A 7,959-nucleotide genomic window follows, 5' to 3' on the forward strand; every position below is an offset into this window, starting at 1 on the left:
CAAAGCTAGAGAGCTCCTACAGGAGGTTCTGTGCCCCAAAACACCTCACCTATCTTTAGAGGAGAAATATAGCCTTTAAGATCAAATTTAGTGTAATCTTACTGGCACAAGGGGTAAGAATTAGAATAAATTTTAATTTAGAAAAAAAAGTAACTATATTTCCTGCATGCTTCAGATCCTAGACTGAAATTCAGAGTTATTATGCCAATAAATGAATTCAAGTGTAAAAAAACGCAATTCAGTCTAATCCAACTGCTCCCTTATGTCTGATATCCTCTAATTCCTCATGTGTGTGAGTGTGTGAGTCCATAGGCGTGGATGACCCTACAAAGGGCACATGGCCTTCAAAGGGCAGGAATCTTCCTGAATCTCATAGAACAATGAGACTATATGTTATTTGGTGAGGACAGTATCCATGCTGCTTTCAGGTTTACCCAGAAATCAGACTACTCCAGATGGAGACTCTGCCTTCAGGCTGGTATTCTGGTCAGTCGCTTGACTGGGTCTTGGTTGTGTCTTCCCTTGTCTGAGCAGAGCCAGTGATGGCCTAAGACTCTGAAACCAACCTCTGGGTTTGGCTAGGAGCTGGACAGGGGACAATGAGGAGCTCCCACTGGTAGCCCATTGCCTGCCTCTTGGATTGGCAAGTGGGTATCCATTGGGAAGGATTTGTTTTGGTTATTATGCTTTCTCCTCCCTCTTTCTTCCTCATGGTATTATTATGTTGGCAAACCTTTATCCCCCTCAAATACTCTCTGTCCTCTGTAACGTGTAAGATCATCCTCTATAAATGCTATCACCTGGCTCCCTTGCCACTGCTCTTTAGTTAGGATTGGCCAGTGGGAGCTTCCAGCAGGTGGTCAGAGGGCAGAAGTAGAGAGAGGTCAGAGTACTTCTTCTCCATCCCTCTGGGTGCCCCTTTTCTGGCAGTAGCTCCCCAACACCTATTGTGACTACAGCTCCTACCTGAGGACCCTTCTCCAACAATACTGTACTCTCCTCTTATTCCTGCAGCCTAGGGATGGTAAGCGACTTTGCTCTGCAAAACCTTAGCACCCTTTGTTTGTTCCCTGAACTCTCCTGATACTCTTAAGAAGTCTCTTCATTAGAATCCCTTAATTTTAACTATCAGGGATTAAAAAATACTCTTTTCTTCTAGGATCCTGAGTAATATTAGGTCACTGAACCTGCTAGATTCTGGTGTTGCTGAGGCTCCCCTACCATCCCTAGAGTGATGCCCCAGACAACTGGTTTGCCTAAAAGTGGGCAGTGAGAAGGAGATCAGAGTATCAGTGGTCTTCTCTGACTTAGCACCTTGGACTGAGTTCTAGTCTGATGTTCTGATCAATCTGCTCTCTTTTTGCTGACAAGTGGCCAAAGCAAAGTTGTTTGCAATGTGAAGGGAACATGAGCTTCTGGATGCCCAGTAAAAGGCCAGTGCCTACGGGTGTGTGGAGTTCTGCTGAATATAAAGGAGGAAAAAGGAAGGGCTCGCCCCATTCCTCCTAACTTCTAGGACTGCAGGAATGTTGGCATCCTGGTGCTGGCCTTTCCAACAAGGCTGAGCCACCTGCAAACTCCAAGTCATGTCTGATCAACTTTATGCCTTCCTGGCCAACCTTTCCTACCTCACTGCTCAAGGAGCCACGTTGAAAAAGGGATGGTTTTTTAAAAAGTGATTTTTGTCTCTTTGTATGTGCAATGGAACATTGGAAATAAGAGTAAAATGGAAGTGGATATAGGTGGGTTTGGTGTCATTGGATCCGACAACTGGCTATGGGACGACCCCACAAATACTTTGCCAATATGCTCCTCAGCAGCTCTGATGGAGGATTCCTATAAACTCAGAGTAGGATATGGGAAACTGCTCTTGACTGTCTGGAAACTCTGACTCTCCACATTCCACAGAGCCCATCTTTCTGGCCATAGCAATGGTGGCATGAAGTTCATCCCTCGACCATGCAGATGAATGCCTGCACAGGCCCTTGATCCTGCCAAGTCAAGTTAAAATCCTTCCCTGAATTGATGTGTTGGAAAAAAGATGATCTGTCTGTTCCCAAAGAGGCATGGGAAAAGTCAAAGTCATTTGTAATGGGAGAGCCTGAGAACAACAGATCAGAACAATGGAAAAGGGACTGTGTAGTGACCACTTTGTTCAAGTGCTCTGAAGCAGCTGCGCCTAAACTCCTCAATTTTATTTTTTTCTCTCTCTTTTAAACTCTTACCTCAACTTTTCCTTTACTTAGCCAGTTTGTAAGAGCTCTGACTTACAGTGTCCCTGTGAAGAATCCAGTGCTTTGGAGCCTGCATGGACTTTGGTAACAGTTGAGTTAGTCTTGACTCCACCCAGGTCATCTCAGGGTAAAGTCCTCAGCTTGTGTGACTCTTATCATGATGGGCTTCCACTGTGAGGACTTAATGACCTTCCAAAATGAATCTTTGCAAATGAAGGAACACAGGCAATTATGAATTTATAAAAGCTTCCGTAGCCAAAGCATCACTCCTTGCCCTTGTCTGACTGGGACAGAGAGGTAATGGCAACTATAATCTCTGAATCTCCTCTTTCTTTTGTCTTTCAGGGCCACTGAGGTGTCCTGGCTTGGCTTAGATAAGCATAAGGCCTGCCGTAGCAAGCATTCACAAGCTTGTCTATAAAATTGATCATAGCTAGGTCAATCAAACCAACCAACGTATCTTGCATAGAAAAAAACACTAGAAGGAACTGTAGCAGAGTTATTATATGTGGATTTTGTGGCTAAGAATTGTTTTCATGACCCCTCCCCCATAACTGTCATTTTCTAAATGTTCTAAAATGAACCTATATTATATTTATACATAGTCACATAGAAAAATCCCTTTATGTGTAAAGCCAACATTTGTTAATTGGAAGAGTATGTGATTATTGTCCACTGTCGAGAGAACACGTGAGAACTTCCTGGAGGAAGCAGGTAGAGAAAAGTGGAGGGACCTGCTTAGTTTTTGCTTTTAAAATCTGTTGGGAACCTTGTGTTACCTTCTCTGATGTACCACATTTGGGGAAGCCCTGTTCGCTTCTGGCTACCAGGGACTCCAAGGGCAAACGGCTGGAGACTGCCATGTGGACAAATACAGTCCTAAGAGTGTGTGTGTGTGTGTGTGTGTCTGTGTGCACACTATACCTTCCATCCAAGCAGGTGTGTGGGGTTCCTCTTAAGAGGAAAGTGGGCACAGGGAGAAAGCTGGAATCGTCTCTCTTCTCCTACATTCTTTGGGGTTTTTTAGGGAAGGAGAAAGTGTCAGGAGACACTCTGCACTGGGGATCCCGTCGGAGGCCAGCTGCCATGACTCAGCCTCTGATAACACATCTCCTATCAGCCCATTTACTTACCCGACAGACGACCTGGGAACAGCCGCCCTGACTCCAGGACTGCCGTGAAATCCAGGGCAGACACCCGCAGCACCCCCAAACCTCAGCCAGGTTATCTCCTCCCCCCAACCTCACCACATAATTCCTCATGGTAGGAAAGCAGTTTGTGTTTATTTAGATAAAGATATATTACTATAATAGAATTACTAATTATGCCCAACAACTCTTGCCTTAAACAAAACATTCCATGGTCAGGGCTGGAAACCATTAGTGTGAGGAGGAGGAGGGTGGAGGCGAGGGAAGGCGTGTTTTTCTTTCCCCCTGATTTATGGTGGCGTGATAATCTTGGCCTGCTCCAAGTCGCTCTTTCCCGTGGATAACTGGATTCTGCTTTGCCAGCTCTAATTTGAACCAAATTTTGCTCTAACCAATCTCCTCCTCCACATTAATGTTTATTAAAAGTCAGCCACAGCACACACACATCCCTCCAGCACCATGGTCCCCGCCCCCAGGGCCAACGCCAGGTTACCGGGAGGGAGGTGGGAACTCCCACCTCTACTTTGCTTGCACAGAGCATGCGCAAAATTAGAGGCTGGGAAAGGAATCTGTGGCTCCCTAATGAAGTCTGCAGGCAGTGCTGATTTGGAAGTTGTTGGTATTGCAAATGTCACATAAGGACACAGCAAGACTCAAAGTCTTTAGTCTGAAATTCTCTGGGGGAATATGAGGAGAGGAGGCTGATTACTGCACGCTTAACCCATGGAGCAATGCACCCCATCATAAGCTTTCCTTTTATTCCCTATGTCTTAACTCTCTCCACTGAGATCATCCTTGCCATCTGTCCTTACTACATGAAGCCAACTGACTTCAATTGGGTTCCCCCAGAAGCAAATCTGGAGACAAAGAGGTGAGTGCAAGAGTTGATTTGGGAGGGGCTTCCAGGAAGGACTATTAGGAGAGGGAGAAAGTCAAAGGGGAGGAAAAGAGAATTAATGAGGGGTCCACTGATGAAAACATGATTACTGTGGCCACTGGAGTGCAATCTGACTAAAAATCTCTGAAAGTCTGTGTACTTCATGGGAGCACCTAGGCTTGAGGGCTCTGGGGTGTCCGTCCATCTCTGCTCGAGTGTTGTTTCTGGGGTATTAGTTCCTTGGCACTTTTGGTCTGTCCTGCTCATAAAAATACTCCTGCAATAGGAAGACAGAATATATGCACTTTCTTCTATTCATCTCATTATGTACAATAAAAAATCCTGGAATTATATATAAAACAAATATAATAATATTCTGAAAGGTGGAAAAAAAATGCAGACTGGTTAGGACCTCAGCACCTGAGGAATGACCTGATGCTGAATTCTTTTGAGTTTCCATTCTGCCTCATACATCCTAGAGATGGCACCGAAGAATTCAGAAACCTGAAAACGCCAACAGGTACAGATCAAGAAAAAAAGCACCAACAGTGTGTTTATAGATTCTGTTACAAATATATGACAAATATTTTAAAGAATTTGTGATAGTAATGCTTCAGTGAGCAAATGTAAACATGCTTAAACCAAATTAATAAAAAATAGAAGGTCTCGTAAAAGTCACAGTGAATAAATAAAATATATGAAGATAAGCCACATGGAAATTTTAAAACTAAATAGTATAATACCAAAATGAAACAAATAGGAAAAAAATCTCAGTGTATGAGTTCAATAGCAGAATTAAGGGAACAGAGGAAAGAATGTGTTGAATATATAACATTAGAACATGCTTAGTTTGAACAACAAAGACATAATAGTCTAGGAAAAAAATGAACAGAGACTCAGGAACCTGTAGCATTATAGCAAAAATACTCTAAATACATATATACATATATTTACTTAATTTTTATTAAATCATAACTTTATACATTTATGGGGTACAAAATGATGATTTGATATACAATGTGGAATGCTTAAATCAAACTAATTAACATAACCATAACCTCACTTACTTATTTTTGCGGTAAGACACTTGTAACATACTCTTAGTTGTTTTAAAATGTATCCTCATATTGTGTACAATAGGCGAGATCCTGCCAAATACCCTCCCTCCACTCCTCCTCCCCCCCATCCTCACCCCTCCTTCTTTCTGGACTATCTTTGTGTTCTATCATTCGTATGAATGTGTAAAAATGATGGTTAGATACCACCAAGTAGGTGGCAATGCCCTAACCTTATATGTGTTGTCAGGCCCAGGGCCTCTTCCATCCTTGTCAAGGGAAGTGATAACTTCTCCTTTCATACAACACTAAATATTTATATTATTAGAGACCCAAATGAGAAGCAAAAGACAGAATGATTGAAAAAGTACTTGAGTCAGGAATGACTGAAAACTTCTCAAGTTTGCCAAGAGACATAAACAGACTGTAGAAACTGAGTGAATGAATCCTAAATAAGATGAGCCCAAAGAAATCCATACCTAGACTTATCAAAATTAGATTTCTAAAAACTAAAGACAAGAAAAAAGAAATCTTAAAATCAGCCAGAGGAAAACAACACCTTATATATAAGGGAGATATATATGTACATATATATATTTAATTGCAAAATATGAAAGGGGTATACCATCTCCATGGACAAAGCAGACAAAAACATATACTGGGGAGAAACATTTTGAAAGACCATAGATTTCTCATCAGAAACCATGGAGGCTAGAAAGAGTGGTAGAGTATCTTTCAAGAGCTGAGATTAAAAAATTGCCAATTCAAAGTCCTATGTCCAGTGAAAACAATCTTTTGGGAAGTGAAAAAAATCAAGATATTCTCAGATGAAGAGAAACTATGATAATCTCTCATGGGTAGATGTAATCTAAAAGAAAGGGAAAAGGAATTTGTCTGAACAACACTTGATCTTAGCCAAAAGGCTGAGAAGCAATTAATTTGTCTAAACAAAAAGAAAAGGACAAAATAAAAAAAAAGTTTGAATATCTAGAAGAAAGGCTCCATGAAGATAAAAAATTAAAGTAAATACAATAGATTTTCCTTCTCGTCTTTGATTTTCTAAATTATGTTTGTTGACTGAACAAAATAATACTGTCTAATGTGGTGATCATATACATGTATATAGTTCACTCTGCTCTGTGCCATGCTGGTTTTGGAAAGAGGGTGTCAGGTGATGGCAGCAGTTTCGGGGAACTTTAGAGTAGGTCCAGGTCCCCATGGGTTGCTATGTGAGATGTCAGCTTTGGCCATCATTGTATTTGTCATTATTAAGAACAGACTTCTTTCAGGTAGAGATGAAGTGGCATTTGAATCTCTATCCTTCTGGAGAAAAACAACACATTTTTGAGAAGCTTGGGCTAATTGAAAGCAAATTTGCATTCAATTGCAACAGAAGCCAATATCAATATTTATAAAACTGAAGGCCATCAGTTAAAAAACTACAAAGATACAACTTTTTACTTGGGCTTAGAACAGACACCAAGAAAGGCTAAAGGAAGATGAATCTCAACAATTAAAACAAGTTGATGAAAATAAATAAATTGAACTACATCAAATTTAAAAACTTTTGTAAATAAAAGGACACTATGAACAGAGTGAAAAGGCAATCCATGGAATGGGAGAAAATAAGTGCAAATCATATATCTAATTGGAAATTGATATCCAGAATATATAGCAAACTCCTGCAACTCAATAACAAAGAACCTGATTGAAAAGCAGGCAAGGGCCCGGCCCCTGTAGCTCAGCAGCTAGGGTGCTAGCCACATATACTGGAGCTGGTGAGTTCAAGTTCAGTCCAGGCCTGCCAAACAACAATGACAACTACAACCAAAAAATAGCTGGGTGTTGTGTTAGGTGCCAGTAGTCGCAGCTACTTGGGAGGCTAAGGCAAGAGAATTGCTTAAGCCCAAGAGTTTGAGGTTGCTGTGAGCTGTGACACCACAGCACTCTACCCAGGGTGACAGCTTGAGACTCTATCTCAAAAGAAAAAGGAAAAAAAAAAAAGAAAGAAAAGCAGGCAATGAACTTGAATAGACATTTCTGAATGAAGATACACAAATGACCAATAGCATGTGAAAGATGCTCATCATCATTAATCACTAAGGAAATGCAAATCAAAACCACAATGATACCTGTTCACACTCAAAAAGATGGGTATTTATCAAATAAACAAACAAAACATGATAAATGTTGGTCATAATGTGAAAAAATTGGAAACTTTGAGCACTGTTGATGGGAATATAAAATGTTATGCATGGAGATTTTCTAAAAAATTAAAAATAGAATTACCATGTGATCTAGAAACTTGTCTTCTGAGTATTTATCACAAATTACTGAAAGCACATACATCTATGTTCTTAGCAACACTATTCGTAATAGCCAAAAGTCAATTTGTCCATTGACAGATGAGTGAATAAACACATTGTGGTATGTCCATACAATGGAATATAATTTGGCCATTAAAAGGCAGGAAATTCTGGCATATGCTATGGCATGGATGAAACTTGAAGACATTATGTTAAAATGAAATAATCCAGTCACAAAAGAATAAATATTGGATGATTCTGTTTGTGTGAAGTATTCGGAGGGATCAAATTCATGGAGACAGAAAGGAGAATGTTGGTTGCCAAAGGCTGAGAGGAAGA

General features: G+C 40.7%; 1 non-coding gene across 1 annotated transcript; it reads right to left on the reverse strand.

Annotated features, from left to right (window-relative positions):
• Positions 1-5,501: 5,501 nt before the first annotated feature.
• Positions 5,502-5,623, reverse strand: LOC111724472. Its single transcript, XR_002772773.1, has one exon. It is a non-coding gene; the product is annotated as a U6atac minor spliceosomal RNA (small nuclear RNA).
• Positions 5,624-7,959: the final 2,336 nt, after the last annotated feature.

The sequence above is a fragment of the Otolemur garnettii genome, unplaced genomic scaffold (genome assembly GCF_000181295.1).
Source record: "Otolemur garnettii isolate 467f Iridium unplaced genomic scaffold, OtoGar3 scaffold00023, whole genome shotgun sequence".
Taxonomy (NCBI): Eukaryota; Metazoa; Chordata; class Mammalia; order Primates; family Galagidae; genus Otolemur; species Otolemur garnettii.